Source organism: Abramis brama (genome assembly GCF_963993115.1).
Source record: "Abramis brama genome assembly, chromosome: 3".
Classification (NCBI taxonomy): Eukaryota; Metazoa; Chordata; class Actinopteri; order Cypriniformes; family Leuciscidae; genus Abramis; species Abramis brama.
Window position 1 is genome coordinate 2,714,676 of NC_139965.1, and position 19,840 is coordinate 2,734,515.

At 41.8% G+C, this 19,840-nt stretch overlaps 1 protein-coding gene across 1 annotated transcript in view; it reads left to right on the forward strand.

The window, feature by feature from the left end:
- supt16h (SPT16 homolog, facilitates chromatin remodeling subunit) overlaps window positions 1-69 on the forward strand; it is a 33,603-nt gene extending 33,534 nt beyond the window's left edge. The window contains exon 24 of the mRNA XM_084107783.1: window positions 1-69. This exon is cut by the window's left edge and continues 818 nt beyond it. The gene's annotated coding sequence lies outside the window, so the exon portion shown is untranslated.
- The last annotated feature ends 19,771 nt before the right edge of the window (window positions 70-19,840 follow it).

A 19,840-nucleotide genomic window follows, 5' to 3' on the forward strand; every position in this document is an offset into this window, starting at 1 on the left:
CTGGATTGGTAGTCTTGTATTGTTCAATCAAAAAAGTTTTTTCTTTTTTTTTTTAATAAAAGTTAAGTGAAATAAAAAAAAAAACGTGTTAGTTTCTCATTTAAACTTTATTTCTGGGTCAAGGGTTTCCTCGGCGCATCCAGTGGTTTGCTGACGTGGTTCTCGACTGGTTTGGTCATTAAGCCGTGACCCACGTTTTTTAGGAATTTAAACAAAGCTAATTTATTTTTCAAAACTGGCTGACACGCTCACGCACGATACTGCTTTATTAACATGCACTTAAATTGTAAGAATATTACTAACACGGTAATGCTTTATAAAAAGGTTCATTAGTTAACATTAGTTAATGTAGTAACTAACATGAACTAACCATGAGCAATACATTTGTTACAGTATATGTTAATCTTTATGTTAGTTAATAAAAATACAGCTGTTCATGTTAGTTCAGTTAATATATATTATTAAATACATTGTAAGTTGTATTTTGGATACCTTATATCTGTGAGATTTTTCTTTTTTTCCAGATGTATAAAATATTCAGATTCCATTGAAGTGCCATAAACTAATCATACCTGTCACGCAATTATCCGTGACTTGTATTATTTTATATAGAAGTAAAATGGAATATAGTTATTTGAAGATGTGTGACTCTTCCGGTTTCCCTTTTAGTCCTTCCTTTAATCCCTCGCCCTGGCAACACCGTTCAAGATATCCAATACCCGTTTGCAGTCGACATCACGGTGAGAAAGGTTGGTGTGAATCATATAACAGCTTATGGACCAGTAGTTAAAAGGGTGGTTGATTATGATTTCACTTCATAATCAACCACCCCTTTAACTACTGGTCCATAAGTTATGTTGCTGTTTGAGCATAAACAACATCTGCAAAGTTTCAACGCTCAAAGTTCAAAGCAAAGGGAGAGATTTGCTTTTACAGAAATCACTTTTTAAGGACTACAACAAACGGCTGGTAGAGACTACACAAGCTTCTTCACGGGTTAGTGACATCAGCAACCCTAAAATTTATATAAACCCCGCCCCCTGAACACGATTTATAGTTTATCAAGACAGAATATGCTAATCAATGACTAGAAGATAACTACACATAAGCCATTCAGAAATGTTGTCTACATGTTGTCACTTCTTGAGTCTCTCCATCATTCTTGAACATAAATGGCTAAAAGTTTTTGAAATGTTCAGTGTGTCTGTGGTAAAATGACACAAGCTCTTGTAGCTCCGCCCCCCTGTGCCGGGAGCAGCAGCTCATTTGCATTTAAAGGGACAGGCACAAAAACGGTGCGTTTTTGCTCACCCTCAAAAAGTGACAATTTTAACATGCTGTATAAAAATATCTGTGGGGTATTTTGAGCTTATACTTCACACACACACTCTGGGGACATCAGAGATTTATTTTACATCTTGTGAAAAGGGCATTATACCACCCCTTTAAAAATTCAGAGCTTGATTTAAAAAAAAATAAAAAAAACATTCAGATAAAAATATCTGACTTCCTGTTGGTCAGACTCAAAGAATGTAAATTAGAAAGTTGTCCGGCTCAATGAGAACACTCTGGATCACAGAACCAGTCACAAGTCGCACGGATATATTTGTGGCAAAATCCAACAATACATTGGATGGGTCAAAATGATCGATTTTTCTTTTATGCCAAAAATCAATTAGGATATTCAGTAAAGATCATGTTCCATGAAGATATTTAGTACATTTCTTACCGTAAATAATATATGAAACATGTATTTGTGTGAGTGAATGAAGCACAATCGCCAACATAAATGAACAACTTTGAAGGCGATTTGTCAATGTTTAGATTTTTTTTTGCACCCTCAGATTCCAGATTTTCAAATAGTTGTATCTCGACCAAATATTGACCTATCCTAACAAACCATAAATCAATGGAAAGCTTATTTATTCAGCTTTCAGATGATGTATAAATCTCAATTTCAGAAAATTGACCCATGTGACTGGTTTTGTGGTCCAGGGTCACATGTACAGAGTTGGTGACTGTAGGTAAAACCAGCTTCCCACTTTAGTCAAAAGGTGGCGCTATACACTCATTCTGAGGTTTTGCCCATGTCTACTGGCTGACAACTCTGATGTGTGTGTGTGTGTGTGTCGAGTTTCTTGCAACTTGAAGCATGCTAAGAGGCTCAAAAACACCCGAAGAGATTATTAAAGTTTGACGTGTTGCCATGACAACAGTATTCAAAAATGACCATTTTTTATGTATTTATTTTTCATTTCAATGAAAGGAAGGTACTGTATTTTTAGTTTCATAATGTTTTTTATTTAATATTTTGTATTTTTAGGGGATTTTATGGTACTAAATTATATTTACGCTGTATTTATAATCCATTTATTCACGTTTTAAGCAGAGACCTGAAGATTACATTTACAACTTAAACTGTGGTATATCTTGAACGCTTCAGAACAACAGACTGAGGTTTGATCTCTTTTCAAAGACGACACTTGGCAGATTATTGCAGAAGTGAAAAAAGTTTTAAAAAGTGAATTTAAAGGAAGTTACAGAATTTTACGTTTAATGTTATGAAAAATATTTTCAAATACAAGTTTTACTCTAAAACTGCAAGAAAATCAAAGCCATAAATCTAAACTAGTTCTGTTCCAAAAAATTAGTTTTCAGTCAGATTTTGTTTGGCTGCAGTACCAAGAGTTTCCACTAGATAAAATTTGTCATTTTTGACCACATCTCACGCTAGAGCTTAGATCGGGCCCAACAAATCAAGCCCGACCCTACCCGAGCACGTTGTGTCCGAACCCGGCCCGGCCCGACACGTTCACTGTAATTATGAGCCCGAGCCCGATTTAAACCCGACCATTTTTAACATGTGGGCCGTTATAACCAGGGGTGGTGATTTTTTTTATTTATTTTTTTTATTTTTTTTACGCAGGTGCTGCTCTGCTAGATCATTTAGGCTACAGGGGGGAGCTGCGCAGTTATATATATTATATAAATACTATTAATAAATGAGCAACAATTGGCCACTCAATATTTAATATTCAATTATTTTAATTATCACAATTAAAGTTTTAATTTTATTAAATTGAACAAGCACAACATTCAGCTTGTTGTGTGAGCAACAAGCAAGATGTACAACAGACCAATTCAATTAGGCAGAATAACTTTTTATATGTTTGGTTGACTGTTTCATTTTGATGATGAACAGTCTGCGATATGAAGCAACGCCAGAACTGATACTATGTTGTGTGAGAGCGCGATGCGCGAGCACCATCTCTTGGATTTGTTCCACTGCTGGGAAATAACTTAATACTCTGTTATTTATAGTCATACAGATAATATGACATCATTCGAAACAGTAAAATCTATATTTTTATTTGTGTACATTCAAAATGACTACAAAATATCATGCCATTGAAAAATAAATAAAACAACATGATGCGCTGCTTTAGCGCATCTCGGTCTCTTTAGATCTTTCTGGCGCACACCAAAAATGAACCAAAATACAGAGAATAGCCTTCTTGGCGCGCCTACTTTTGAAAGTCAACATTTAGATTATTTAACGTTAAATGCATTATATATGTCTGTGGTGTATTGGGATAATGTGTATATATGTTTGATAGCATTTGGTTGTTTGCCTCGTGAAGATATAACAATGCCCGAGTCACTTTGGAATAAATCACAGCGTGTTTCATGATAAAACGTGACTTAGCCTATACAGTCCAGAAAATAGGCTATAGGTTATAGCAAATTCAGACCAACTGCTGGTCTACACAGAGAAAAAGCCCTTTCTAAGCTCTTCTTTTGTACCGAGCCATTTGTTAGTCTAGTTGTTTGATGAGAAAATGAAATGTAGCCTATAGCTGCAATACAAGCGTTTTGTAAGCTCCGTGCAACTGCTGCAGCGGACTATTATTACTAGAATATTAGAAATCTAATATTCAAGCTGTTTTCTCATTTTTCTACTCTTAATATTAAATAAAAAACGACTGAACGAAAGATACACGGATTCTCTTGAACCACCACCGCGTTTGCGGCAGAAAACTACTGCAGTGCAGCCAAAATGCTCTGTTTGACTTATCTGAGATCCTTTACTCTTCCCTGTGGATGACCTGTGACCTACTTTCTGTAAGATCTGAATTTTTGAACTTGAATTTTTGAACTTGAATTTTAGAAAACGGAATTTGAAGTTCCGAATTTCTTCATCTTGAAAACTTGAATCTGTATTTTTTTAAACTGAATATTTGCAGTATACGAATTCAGAACAAAAAAAACTAGCTGTTTGAAAATACATGTCTATAAAATTCAGCCATAAAAACATTTCAGTTTGTTAAATTTCAAATGTTCAATATTCGTTTAAAAAAAATAAAATTCAGAACTATTTAAACTACCACCTAAAATTCAATTTTGTTAGATTACACTTGCAAATAATTCAAATTTACACAATTCAAATTCAAATCGTTTTGTCATATTAAAAGCTCCATAGGTTTGCATGACTCTGGTATGGTATTTCCACAGCAATGGCCATTTACTAAAACATGTGATCACATCCATCAGTTATTGTGCTTATGATTTGATCAGACTAGTTCTTTAGACACAGTCTGAGCAGATAATGGCTGTTTATAACTGGCCTCCTGATTTCTGTTCATCTTTTATAAACTGCAGACGCTGACCACAGGCTTCACCACATTTGCATGCACTTAGCAGAGGGTTTATACAAAGCAACTTACAAATCAGGGAAAACACAAGGAGCCAACAAATATGAGAAATGTACTTTATACTATCAAATATATGATTTTTCACCTTTTTTCGCAAGTGACTTTTTTTAGGGGATGTGCATGTTTTGTTGTACTCTTAGGCCAGGGCTGCGTTTCTCAAAAAAGCTAAGTTGTTCGTAGAGACAATAGTTATGAGATGCTTTTTGAGCTCAGGACAATACCAAAGTAGTAAAACTGCAGAACAAAACAGAGTAAATGTATGTATATATTATTTATCATTTATATGTCTGGCATTAGGGAAGATGTACAGTCAAACCAAAAATTATTTAGACACCAGATATCATTTTTTATATATTGTTTCACTAGTGTGATCAGGACACTGTAGTTCATTTCTGTAAGTGAGGAGAGCAGAATAAAGTAAACTGTGACATATTACACCCAAACACTTTTCATACAGCGACTACCAGTGACATCTGGGCCCAACATTTATTCAGACACTTTGAGCTGATCATGTTTTGCTGAAGTGTGTTTTCTTTAATTGCTAATGCTCTTTTTACACACAGACTGAACACAATGAAGCATTGCTTGGTGATTGGTTGAGCTAAACTGGTATTATCTAATTGTGTAGTTAAATTTAACAGCTGACAGATATTCAACATAATTCATGTGTGAGACAGTCTAACAGAAGGACGGACAAAACCAGTCAAATATCAACTGAGTTCTGCTCATATTTTATTACCATTTTCTAAACTAGCGAATAAACAGTGATAATGTGAGAAATGTTGAAGGAGTCTGAATAAATGTTGGTTTGACTGTATATACAGGAGGAGGAGGAGGTGTGTTTGAGGATGAGAGGATAGATAGAGCTGTGTGAGACCAGAAGAGAAACGGGCTTCGCACTGAACCCTGAGGCACACCGCTGGCAAAAATTCATCTGCTTGGTTTTTATTTGCACTTCCAGAAAAGTGTTTGACTTTCTGACGTCTGAAGTGAAGTAGCCTTTGATAAGTAATGTGCATTGACCTATGATCAATCTAAATTGATGACTTGGATGGGTTGAGTTGGCAGTGATTTGATGTGTTGGTGTATAAAATGAAATTGGTGACACGCAAATCTCTGAATTTTAATATCTTTTGCAAACATGCAAAGTATGTAAAATTACAGTCACAGTAATGCCATTCCCCTACTCATAACTTTGAGAAAGAAGTCATTTTCTTCTGTAAAGCGCTGGTGTTTTAAACAGTAATTTGATTACTTTTTAATAAAAGTTTAGTTTTGTTTTCCTGTTGGTGGTTCATGGTGTAAAATGTTTTGCTCTTGATGCTCCTGGTGGGTTAGTTCATTTATTTAATAAACTTTTAATCAGGGATGATGTTAAAGAGGCGCCTGACGACCATTGAATGTAAAGTTTCAGTTCACTTTAACCCGCTGCGAAACCACAGCAACAAAAAGTTGTATTTTTTGCACAAGTCTGCCAATTAAATGCATTTATTTTTGTATCTTCCCTCTTCAGCGGTTTTCACAGTCTTGTGTTTTTTAATGATCTGGATTGTACACGTAAATTGCCTTCTGTCTGCTACACTGGTGAGTATTTGCACACACATTTCCCTGCTTTATTGGCTTTAAAAGTGCGAAACTTTCATTAAACTGCTGTCATGCTGGAATAGAGAAGGAATTCTGACACAAAATGTCGGTCCTAAACATCAGATTTGGATTTGTGTGGTTGAAGCTTGTACTTGCATTGATTTGTTGTATTGAATAGATCAGTGTCCCATTTGTAAAAAAAATAAGTGGTAAATGGCATGACTGACAGTTATTTTACTAGATTGCTTTAATAGAACGTTACCTCTCTGGCGGGGAAGGAGCCTGAGATTGTGTGTGAGGTTCAGAGATTCCGACTAGAGATAGTTGGGATCACCTCCATGCACGGCTTGGGCTCTGGAACCACACTCCTCGAGAGAGGATGGACTCTTCACCACTCTGGAGTTGCCCATGGTGAGAGGCAGCGGGCTGGTGTGGGTTTGCTTATAGCCCCCCAGCTCAGCCGCCATGTGTTGGAGTTCACCCCGGTGAACGAGAGGGTCGTTTCCCTGCGCCTTCGGGTCAGGGATAGGTCTCTCACTGTCGTGTGTGCCTACGGGCTAAGCGGCAGTGAAGAGTACCCGGCCTTCTTGGAGTCTCTGGGAGGGGTGCTGGAAAGTGCTCCGACTGGGGACTCCGTCGTTCTACTGGGGGACTTCAACGCCCACGTGGGCAGCGACAGTGACACCTGGAGGGGCGTGATTGGGAGGAACGCCCCCCCTGATCTAAACCCGAGTGGTGTTCTGTTATTGGACTTCTGTGCTAGTTACAGCTAGTCCATAACGAACACCATGTTCAAGCATAAGGGTGTCCATCAGTGCACATGGCACCAGGACACCCTAGGCCGGAGGTCGATGATCGACTTTGTGGTTGTTTCATCTGACCTCCGGCCGTATGTCTTGGACACTCGGGTGAAGAGAGGGGCGGAGCTGTCAACTGATCACCACCTGGTGGTGAGTTGGATCCGATGGCGGGGGAGGAAGCTGGACAGACTCGGCAGACCCAAACGTACTGTGAGGGTCTGTTGGGAATGTTTGGCCGAATCCCCTGTCAGAGAGATCTTCAACTCCCACCTCCGACAGAGCTTCGACCAGATCCCGAGGGAGTCTGGAGATATTGAGTCCGAGTGGACCATGTTCTCCACCTCCATTGTCAACGCGGCCACTCGGAGCTGTGGCCGTAAGGTCTCCGGTGCCTGTCGAGGCGGCAATCCCCAAACCCGGTGGTGGACACCGGAAGTAAGGGATGCCATCAAGCTGAAGAAGGAGTCTTATCGGGCCTGGCTGGCTTGTGGGACTCCTGAGGCAGCTGACGGGTACCGACTGCAGCCCGGCTGGTTGTGGAGGCAAAAACTCGGGCCTGGGAGGAGTTCGGTGAGGCCATGGAGAAGGACTATCGGTCAGCCTCGAAGAGATTCTGGAAAACCGTCTGGCACGTCAGAAGGGGAAAGCAGTGCCCTACCAACACTGTTTACAGTGGAGGTGGGCAGCTGTTGACCTCGACTGGGGATATCACCGGACGGTGGAAGGAATACTTCGAGGATCTCCTCAATCCCGCCATCAAGTCTTCCATTGAGGAAGCAGAGGCTGAGGACTCGGAGGCGGACTCGTCCATCACCCAAGCTGAAGTCACCGAGGCAGTCAAGAAACTCCTCGGTGGCAAGGCACTGGGGGTGGATGAGATTCGCCCTGAGTACCTCAAGTCTCTGGATGTTGTGGGGCTGTCTTGGCTGACACGCCTCTGCAGCATCGCGTGGCGGTCGGGGACAGTACCTTTGGCCTGGCAGACCGGGGTGGTGGTCCCTCTTTTTAAGAAGGGGGACCGGAGGGTGTGTTCCAACTACAGGGGGATCACACTTCTCAGCCTCCCTGGGAAAGTCTATGCCAGGGTACTGGAGAGGAGAATCCGGCCGATAGTAGAACCTCGGATTCAGGAGGAACAGTGTGGTTTTCTTCCCGGTCGTGGAACACTGGACCAGCTCTATACCCTCTCCAGGGTGCTGGAGGGTTCATGGGAGTTTGCCCAACCAATCCACATGTGCTTTGTGGATTTGGAGAAAGCATTCGACTGTGTCCCTCGCGGCATCTTGTGGATGGTGCTCTGGGATTATGGGGTTCGGGGCCCTTTGCTAAGGGCTATCCGGTCCCTGTACGACTGGAGCAGGAGCTTGGTTCGCATTGCCGGCAGTAAGTCAGACTTGTTCCCGGTGCATGTTGGACTCCGGCAGGGCTGCCCTTTGTCGCCGGTTCTGTTCATAATTTTTATGGACAGAATTTCTAGGCGCAGCCAGGGGCCGGAGGGGATCAGGTTTGGGGACCACACGATTTCATCTCTGCTCTTTGCGGATGATGTTGTCGTGGTCCCATCAGACCAGGACCTTCAGCATGCACTGGGACGGTTTGCAGCCGAGTGTGAAGAATCAGCACCTCCAAATCCAAGGCCATGGTCCTCAGTCGGAAAAGGGTGGTTTGCCCGCTTCAGGTTGGAGGAGAGTTCCTGCCTCAAGTGGAGGAGTTCAAGTATCTTGGGGTTTTGTTCACGAGTGAGGGAAGGATGGAACGGGAGATTGACAGACGGATCGGTGCAGCTTCTGCAGTAATGCGGTCGCTGTACCGGTCTGTCGTGGTGAAGAAGGAACTGAGCCGCAAGGCGAAGCTCTCGATTTACCGGTCAATCTACGTTCCTACTCTCACCTATGGTCATGAGCTGTGGGTCATGACTGAAAGGATAAGATCCCGGATACAGGCGGCCGAAATGAGCTTTCTCCGCAGGGTGGCTGAGCGATCCCTTAGAGATAGGGTGAGAAGCTTGGTCACTCGGGAGGAGCTCAGAGTAGAGCCGCTGCTCCTCCACATCGAGAGGGGTCAGCTGTGGTGGCTCGGGCATCTTTTCCGGATGCCTCCTGGACACCTTCCTGGGAAGGTGTTCCGGGCATGTCCCACCGGGAGGAGACCCCGGGGAAGACCTAGGACACGCTGGAGGGACTATGTCTCCCGGCTGGCCTGGGAACGCCTCGGTGTCCCCCCGGAAGAGCTGGAGGAAGTGTCTAGGGAGAGGGAAGTCTGGGCATCCCTGCTTAGACTGCTGTCCCCGCGACCCGGCCCCGGATAAGCGGATGAAGATGGATGGATGGATGGATGCTTTAATAGAAAAACAGAAACTACTTCTGCAAAATATTCTATTATTCTTTATTACTTTGACTGTGTATTTCTGTGTCCCGCAGAGAGGAGCAAACAGACTGACGGTCAAATCAAGTCAAAATGTGAATGATCCTTCTGTGAAGGCAGAGATTCTGGTGAAGGGGAGTTCATAATGTACAGTTTGTTGAAAGTATACTGATAGCGGAGGAACTTACTAAGAGTACGGATTAATAAAAGTGTGTTTGTGTTCTTCAGATAGAGCAGATACTGAAGGAGAAGGGACTGACAGAAGATGCAAAACTGTGTTGGAAAATTCAATCAGATGGAAATGTCTTCCAGAAGAACCAGAAGAGTGACGCCACGCAACAGACAACAGGCAAAAAGCAAATACGTTTATTGATCCGCTTTGGTGAATTTATAGTATAGTATGAGCTGAACCTGTGATTTGACAATTACCCGTTTTAGCTGATTATGTAAATGTAATGCAAAAATGGATTGAGATCCGCAGTTTTGTGCAAACAGAGACTGGCCAGTATTGTGTTTTTTTTGTCAATAAACACCAGTCATATGCTTAAATGTGATTTGTATAATTATCTTAATTTACAAGGGCAACTGAAATGTAAAACCATTCATGTGACAATGTGAAGGAGTTTTGTTCACAAGCTTCCACTATAATGTTAAATATTTATATAGACAAGTTTTTACATACATTTTAAATCTCAGGTAAAATCTTTCCAGGTTTTCATGAGTTTCAGCCTTACATAGAACAAATCATTTGGCTAAACAGGTTTCTTTGTGCATCAAAGTAACTGTTAACTTTTAGAGTGAGGTGTGTGTGTGTATATGTATATGTATATGTATATATATATATATATATATATATATATACAGTGAGGAAAATAAGTATTTGAACACCCTGCTATTTTGCAAGTTCTCCCACTTAGAAATCATGGAGGGGTCTGAAATTGTCATCGTAGGTGCATGTCCACTGTGAGAGACATAATCTAAAAAAATTAATCCAGAAATCACAATGTATGATTTTTTAACTATTTATTTGTATGATACAGCTGCAAATAAGTATTTGAACACCTGAGAAAATCAATGTTAATATTTGGTACAGTAGCCTTTGTTTGCAATTACAGAGGTCAAACGTTTCCTGTAGTTTTTCACCAGGTTTGCACACACTGCAGGAGGGATTTTGGCCCACTCCTCCACACAGATCTTCTCTAGATCAGTCAGGTTTCTGGGCTGTCACTGAGAAACACGGAGTTTGAGCTCCCTCCAAAGATTCTCTATTGGGTTTAGGTCTGGAGACTGGCTAGGCCACGCCAGAACCTTGATATGCTTCTTACAGAGCCACTCCTTGGTTATCCTGGCTGTGTGCTTCGGGTCATTGTCATGTTGGAAGACCGAGCCTCGACCCATCTTCAATGCTCTAACTGAGGGAAGGAGGTTGTTCCCCAAAATCTCGCAATACATGGCCCCGGTTATCCTCTCCTTAATACAGTGCAGTCGCCCTGTCCCATGTGCAGAAAAACACACCCAAAGCATGATGCTACCACCCCCATGCTTCACAGTAGGGATGGTGTTCTTGGGATGGTACTCATCATTCTTCTTCCTCCAAACACGTTTAGTGGAATTATGACCAAAAAGTTCTATTTTGGTCTCATCTGACCAGATGACTTTCTCCCATGACTCCTCTGGATCATCCAAATGGTCATTGGCAAACTTAAGACGGGCCTTGACATGTGCTGGTTTAAGCAGGGGAACCTTCCGTGCCATGCATGATTTCAAACCATGACGTCTTAGTGTATTACCAACAGTAACCTTGGAAACGGTGGTCCCAGCTCTTTTCAGGTCATTGACCAGCTCCTCCCGTGTAGTTCTGGGCTGATTTCTCACCTTTCTTAGGATCATTGAGACCCCACGAGGTGAGATCTTGCATGGAGCCCCAGTCCGAGGGAGACTGACAGTCATGTTTAGCTTCTTCCATTTTCTAATGATTGCTCCAACAGTGGACCTTTTTTCACCAAGCTGCTTGGCAATTTCCCCGTAGCCCTTTCCAGCCTTGTGGAGGTGTACAATTTTGTCTCTAGTGTCTTTGGACAGGTCTTTGGTCTTGGCCATGTTAGTAGTTGGATTCTTACTGATTGTATGGGGTGGACAGGTGTCTTTATGCAGCTAACGACCTCAAACAGGTGCATCTAATTTAGGATAATAAATGGAGTGGAGGTGGACATTTTAAAGGCAGACTAACAGGTCTTTGAGGGTCAGAATTCTAGCTGATAGACAGGTGTTCAAATACTTATTTGCAGCTGTATCATACAAATAAATAGTAAAAAAATCATACATTGTGATTTCTGGATTTTTTTTTTTAGATTATGTCTCTCACAGTGGACATGCACCTACGATGACAATTTCAGACCCCTCTATGATTTCCAAGTGGGAGAACTTGCAAAATAGCAGGGTGTTCAAATACTTATTTTCCTCACTAACTCGCCATATGGTAAATGTGATGTCCTAATTATAAAATATAAAAATCGCAAATTTTTTCACAAATTTCTGGAAATTACCACCACAAAATCAGTGATTTTGATCGCAAAAATCACACCAAAAAAAATTGTGAAATCCTGGAGGGACTGATTAAGCCTAGAACACAGCATGGTTTTGGATGTTCGGGAAGTTCTGTCTTGAAATATACATGAAAATACCCCTAATGCCTAAGGTTTGGTATCTAAAGGTTCTGTGTTAAAAAGCCAAACATGGAAACTTCTCTTCTGGGAGTGTCTGTTGGCCAGTGGTGTCTTTCTATGGGTGTATATATTTACATAATGTCATTAACTGTGTAAACTGACCATGAATTCCTACACATCTGTACCGAAATACTGTAGGTGATTGTAAGAGATGCATATGTCAGAGAACAGACGCTGGTCATCACGCTCTCTTAACAGTCAAATCCAGATTCAAACAAGCTTTGTTTGCATGACTCTGGTACAGTATTTCCACAGCAATGGCCATTTACTAAAACATGTGATCACATCCATCAGTCATTGTGATTGATTTGATCAGACTAGTTCTTTAGAAACAGTCTGAGCAGATAATGGTTGTTTATAACTGGCCTCCTGATTTCTGTTCATCTTTTATAAACTGCAGACGCTGACCACAGGCTTTACCGCATTTGCATGCACTTAGCAGAGGGTTTATACAAAGCAACTTACAAATCAGGGAAAACACAAGGAGCCAACAAATATGAGAAATGTACTTTATACTATCAAATATATGATTTTTCACCTTTTTTTCGCAAGTGACTTTTTTTAGGGGATGGTCATGTTTTGTTGTACTCTTAGGCCAGGGCTGCGTTTCTCAAAAAAGCTAAGTTGTTCGTAGAGACAATAGTTATGAGATGCTTTTTGAGCTCAGGACAATACCAAAGTAGTAAAACTGCAGAACAAAACAGAGAAAATGTATGTATATATTATTTATCATTTATATGTCTGGCATTAGGGAAGATGTACAGTCAAACCAAAAATTATTCAGACACCAGATATCATTTTTTATATATTGTTTCACTAGTGTGATCAGGACACTGTAGTTCATTTCTGTAAGTGAGGAGAGCAGAATAAAGTAAACTGTGACATATTACACCCAAACACTCTTCATACAGCGACTACCAGTGACATCTGGGCCCAACATTTATTCAGACACTTTGAGCTGATCATGTTTTGCTGAAGTGTGTTGTCTTTAATTGCTAATGCTCTTTTTACACACAGACTGAACACAATGAAGCATTGCTTGGTGATTGGTTGAGCTAAACTGGTATTATCTAATTGTGTAGTTAAATTTAACAGCTGACAGATATTCAACATAATTCATGTGTGAGACAGTCTAACAGAAGGATGGACAAAACCAGTCAAATATCAACTGAGTTCTGCTCATATTTTATTACCATTTTCTAAACTATAGCGAATAAACAGTGATAATGTGAGAAATGTTGAAGGAGTCTGAATAAATGTTGGTTTGACTGTATATACAGGAGGAGGAGGAGGTGTGTTTGAGGATGAGAGGATAGATAGAGCTGTGTGAGACCAGAAGAGAAACGGGCTTCGCACTGAACCCTGAGGCACACCGCTGGCAAAAATTCATCTGCTTGGTTTTTATTTGCACTTCCAGAAAAGTGTTTGACTTTCTGAAGTCTGAAGTGAAGTAGCCTTTGATAAGTAATGTGCATTGACCTATGATCAATCTAAATTGATGACTTGGATGGGTTGAGTTGGCAGTGATTGATGTGTTGGTGTATAAAATGAAATTGGTGACACGCAAATCTCTGAATTTTAATATCTTTTGCAAACATGCAAAGTATGTAAAATGACAGTCACAGTAATGCCATTCCCCTACTCATAACTTTGAGAAAGAAGTCATTTTTTTATTAATTAGAATTTAGCGTAAAGATAATTTGATCAATCTGTAAAGCGCTGGTGTTTTAAACAGTAATTTGATTACTTTTTAATAAAAATTTAGTTTTGTTTTCCTGTTGGTGGTTCATGGTGTAAAATGTTTTGCTCTTGATGCTCCTGGTGGGTTAGTTCATTTATTTAATAAACTTTTAATCAGGGATGATGTTAAAGAGGCGACTGTCGACCATTGAATGTAAAGTTTCAGTTCACTTTAACCCGCTGCGAAACCACAGCAACAAAAAGTTGTATTTTTTGCACAAGTCTGCCAATTAAATGCATTTATTTTTGTATCTTCCCTCTTCAGCGGTTTTCACAGTCTTGTGTTTTTTAATGATCTGGATTGTACACGTAAATTGCCTTCTGTCTGCTACACTGGTGAGTATTTGCACACACATTTCCCTGCTTTATTGGCTTTAAAAGTGCGAAACTTTCATTAAACTGCTGTCATGCTGGAATAGAGAAGGAATTCTGACACAAAATGTCGGTCCTAAACATCAGATTTGGATTTGTGTGGTTGAAGCTTGATTTTTTTTATTTATTTTTTTTATCATGTATATCATCATAAATTAAGCTTGAATTTGAAAACTTATTTGCAGTAAAATACTGACCATTTTTTCTGCGTAAAAGTTTGTTTATGAAAATGTAATTTTTTATTGTACTTGCATTGATTTGTTGTATTGAATAGATCAGTGTCCCATTTGTAAAAAAAAATAAGTGGTAAATGGCATGACTGACAGTTATTTTACTAGATGGCTTTAACCCTTAAACAGGCAAGAGTAGAAAATGATAAGCAAAAAATCATTTCATGTAATTTTTTATATCATCTGGACTTAAGTAAAACGTATCCAAAAGAATTTTTGAAATATTTGATATATTTTGGATTTTATGAGTTGTGACTCCCAAGTCACGTTGCCTGATTAGGGTATAAAAAAAGGACCAAGTCATTAATCTGTTAACTGTTACTGGCCCACTTGCCACTGCATTTTTAAATGGTTGTAATTCGAGAATGCTTTTGGGTTTGGTCTTGTTTAAAAGAAGATACTCAGCAGATTATTGCTGAAGTGAAAGCACTTCAAAAATTAGCACTTCAAAATTAAAATATGAAAAAGTTATGGAAGTTTAAATTTACAGTAAATCAAATATACTGTACTTAATATTCTTTTATATAAAATATCTATTTTACAAAATATTGTTTACTCTAAAATTGATATAAAATCAAAGCCATATATCTAACCAAGTTGTGTTCCAAATTTGAAGTTGATATCACAAAACTTGAAGTTCCCATGAAATTTTGTCTAGGCGTAATACCAGAAATAGCCACCGGGTGACATACATTGCATTGAATTTAATTGTATGCATTCTGCCGTAACAAATTAATAAATTTCTGTCCAAATATCACTTCTGTCACAAAATATCGAACCTTGAGACTCAGACCTTTCTGACAATATTTTGTCAATATTAGAAAAGGTTTTGATCATAAATTATGAAACATGATTACGCCCAAAAGAGGTGGAGTCAGATAAAATAATTTAGAATACCGTTTCTATGGTAACATAACGTCCAATTTCAAAACGGTTTTCACAGGATGAATTCTGAGTTTGTAAAATTTCAAATGATACCTAATTTATGATAACTACTAAAATATGTGATGTAATAAAAAGGCGATAAAAAAGATAATTATATTTTAGAGGATAATATATATATATATATATATATATATATATTATACTTTTTAGAGGATAATATTATTTTATCATTTTTTATTGACATACTAGTTTATGTGTTTTATTATGAACTTTTAGCATGAAAACCAAAGTTTCAATTATTAAAAGTGTGTGCATCGACTTTTTGTGACAAACGCCAGAACTCCTGTTATGATGTAAATTTTTTGAGGTGCACTCTTGTCATAAATTCATCTATTACTGTTCCTACATAATTTGTAACAAAAAACAGTGCTATAATATCTATTTAGGAGTCTTAGACCTTTCCAACGATATATAGTTTGTCATTATTAGATTAGGATTTAATTGTAATATAGTGAATTAAAAATTAAAAATACAAAGATGGTCAAAATTAGGGTTAATCCCTTTTTTATACCCTAAACAGGCAACGTGACTCAGGAGTCACATATATTTCAAAACGTGCTAAATAACAACATGAACAACATATTAATTAATTTTCTTCTTCAGCACCTTAAGACAATGTTCACAATTAATATTAGCAGTATTATTATTATTTTTCCAGAAGATAAGTAAGTTTAATATATATTTACTTTCCTCAAAATCTGAATGTCCTCCACCACCAGTAGCCATGTTGGATTTAGGTCAGGCTGACTAATTTATCACACAAAAATTGAAGCAAATCATGTGACCAGCATACTCAAGACAGACCACGCTGTGATAAATGATAAAAGGATTTCATGAAGAAATCATTCTTATGCCCCAAAAAAGACAATAAAAACTATGTGACTCGTGAGTCACGTTGCCTGTTTTAGGGTTAATAGAATGTTACCTCTCTGGTGGGGAAGGAGCCTGAGATTGTGCGTGAGGTTCAGAGATTCCGACTAGAGATAGTTGGGATCACCTCCACGCACGGCTTGGGCTCTGGAACCACACTCCTTGAGAGAGGATGGACTCTTCACCACTCTGGAGTTGCCCATGGTGAGAGGTGGCGGGCTGGTGTGGGTTTGCTTATAGCCCCCCAGCTCAGCCGCCATGTGTTGGAGTTCACCCCGGTGAACGAGAGGGTCGCTTCCCTGCGCCTTCGGGTCAGGGATAGGTCTCTCACTGTCGTGTGTGCCTACGGGCCAAGCGGCAGTGAAGAGTACCCGGCCTTCTTGGAGTCTCTGGGAGGGGTGCTGGAAAGTGCTCCGACTGGGGACTCCGTCGTTCTACTGGGGGACTTCAACGCCCACGTGGGCAGCGACAGTGACACCTGGAAGGACGTGATTGGGAGGAACGGCCCCCCTGATCTGAACCCGAGTGGTGTTCTGTTATTGGACTTCTGTGCTAGTTACAGCTAGTCCATAACGAACACCATGTTCAAGCATAAGGGTGTCCATCAGTGCACATGGCACCAGGACACCCTAGGCCGGAGGTCGATGGTCGTTTCATCTGACCTCCGGCCGTATGTCTTGGACACTCGGGTGAAGAGAGGGGCGGAGCTGTCAACTGATCACCACCTGGTGGTGAGTTGGATCCGATGGCGGGGGAGGAAGCTGGACAGACTCGGCAGACCCAAACGTACTGTGAGGGTCTGTTGGGAACGTTTGGCCGAATCGCCTGTCAGAGAGATCTTCAACTCCCACCTCCGGCAGAGCTTCGACCAGATCCCGAGGGAGTCTGGAGATATTGAGTCCGAGTGGACCATGTTCTCCACCTCCATTGTCAACGCGGCCACTCGGAGCTGTGGCCGTAAGGTCTCCGGTGCCTGTCGAGGCGGCAATCCCCGAACCCGGTGGTGGACACCGGAAGTAAGGGATGCCGTCAAGCTGAAGAAGGAGTCCTATCGGGCCTGGCTGGCTTGTGGGACTCCTGAGGCAGCTGACGGGTACCGACGGGCCAAGCGGACTGCAGCCCGGGTGGTTGTGGAGGCAAAAACTCGGGCCTGGGAGGAGTTCAGTGAGGCCATGGAGAAGGACTATCGGTCAGCCTCGAAGAGATTCTGGCAAACCCTCCGGCACCTCAGAAGGGGAAAGCAGTGCCCTACCAACACTGTTTACAGTGGAGGTGGGCAGCTGTTGACCTCGACTGGGGATATCACCGGACGGTGGAAGGAATACTTCGAGGATCTCCTCAATCCCGCCATCAAGTCTTCCACTGAGGAAGCAGAGGCTGAGGGCTCGGAGGCGGACTCGTCCATCACCCAAGCTGAAGTCACCGAGGCAGTCAAGAAACTCCTCGGTGACAAGGCACTGGGGGTGGATGAGATTCGCCCTGAGTACCTCAAGTCTCTGGATGTTGTCGGGCTGTCTTGGCTGACACGCCTCTGCAGCATCACGTGGCGTTCAGGGACAGTACCTTTGGCCTGGCAGACCGGGGTGGTGGTCCCTCTTTTTAAGAAGGGGGACCGGAGGGTGTGTTCCAACTACAGGGGGATCACACTTCTCAGCCTCCCTGGGAAAGTCTATGCCAGGGTACTGGAGAGGAGAATCCGGCCGATAGTAGAACCTCGGATTCAGGAGGAACAGTGTGGTTTTCGTCCCGGTCGTGGAACACTGGACCAGCTCTATACCCTCTACAGGGTGCTGGAGGGTTCATGGGAGTTTGCCCAACCAATCCACATGTGCTTTGTGGATTTGGAGAAAGCATTCGACTGTGTCCCTCGCGGCATCTTGTGGATGGTGCTCTGGGATTATGGGGTTAGGGGCCCTTTGCTAAGGGCTATCCGGTCCCTGTACGACTGGAGCAGGAGCTTGGTTCGCATTGCCGGCAGTAAGTCAGACTTGTTCCCGGTGCATGTTGGACTCCGGCAGGGCTGCCCTTTGTCGCCGGTTCTGTTCATAATTTTTATGGACAGAATTTCTAGGCGCAGCCAGGGGCCGGAGGGGATCAGGTTTGGGGACCACACGATTTCATCTCTGCTCTTTGCGGATGATGTTGTCGTGGTCCCATCAGACCAGGACCTTCAGCATGCACTGGGACTGTTTGCAGCCGAGTGTGAAGAATCAGCACCTCCAAATCCAAGGCCATGGTCCTCAGTCGGAAAAGGGTGGTTTGCCCGCTTCAGGTTGGAGGAGAGTTCCTGCCTCAAGTGGAGGAGTTCAAGTATCTTGGGGTCTTGTTCACGAGTGAGGGAAGGATGGAACGGGAGATTGACAGACGGCGAAGCTCTCGATTTACCGGTCAATCTACGTTCCTACTCACCTATGGTCATGAGCTGTGGGTCATGACCGAAAGGACAAGATCCCGGATACATCCCGGCCGAAATGAGCTTTCTCCGCAGGGTGGCTGGGCGATCCCTTAGAGATAGGGTGAGAAGCTCGGTCACTCGGGAGGAGCTCAGAGTAGAGCCGCTGCTCCTCCACATCGAGAGGGGTCAGCTGTGGTGGCTCGGGCATCTTTTCTGGATGCCTCCTGGACACCTTCCTGGGAAGGTGTTCCGGGCATGTCCCACCGGGAGGAGACCCCGGGGAAGACCTAGGACACGCTGGAGGGACTATGTCTCCCGGCTGGCCTGGGAACGCCTCGGTGTCCCCCCGGAAGAGCTGGAGGAAGTGTCTAGGGAGAGGGAAGTCTGGGCATCCCTGCTTAGACTGCTGCCCCCGCGACCCGGCCCCGGATAAGCGGATGAAGATGGATGGATGGATGGATGGATGGATGGATGGATGGATGGATGCTTTAATAGAAAAACAGAAACTACTTCTGCAAAATATTCTGTTATTCTTTATTACTTTGACTGTGTATTTCTGTGTCCCGCAGAGAGGAGCAAACAGACTGACGGTCAAATCAAGTCAAAATGTGAATGATCCTTCTGTGAAGGCAGAGATTCTGGTGAAGGGGAGTTCATAATGTACAGTTTGTTGAAAGTATACTGATAGCGGAGGAACTTACTAAGAGTACGGATTAATAAAAGTGTGTTTGTGTTCTTCAGATAGAGCAGATACTGAAGGAGAAGGGACTGACAGAAGATGCAAAACTGTGTTGGAAAATTCAATCAGATGGAAATGTCTTCCAGAAGAACCAGAAGAGTGACGCCACGCAACAGACAACAGGCAAAAAGCAAATACGTTTATTGATCCGCTTTCGTGAATTTATAGTATAGTATGAGCTGAACCTGTGATTTGACAATTACCCGTTTTAGCTGATTATGTAAATGTAATGCAAAAATGGATTGAGATCCGCAGTTTTGTGCAAACAGAGACTGGCCAGTATTGTGTTTTTTTTGTCAATAAACACCAGTCATATGCGTAAATGTGATTTGTATATTTATCTTAATTTACAAGGGCAACTGA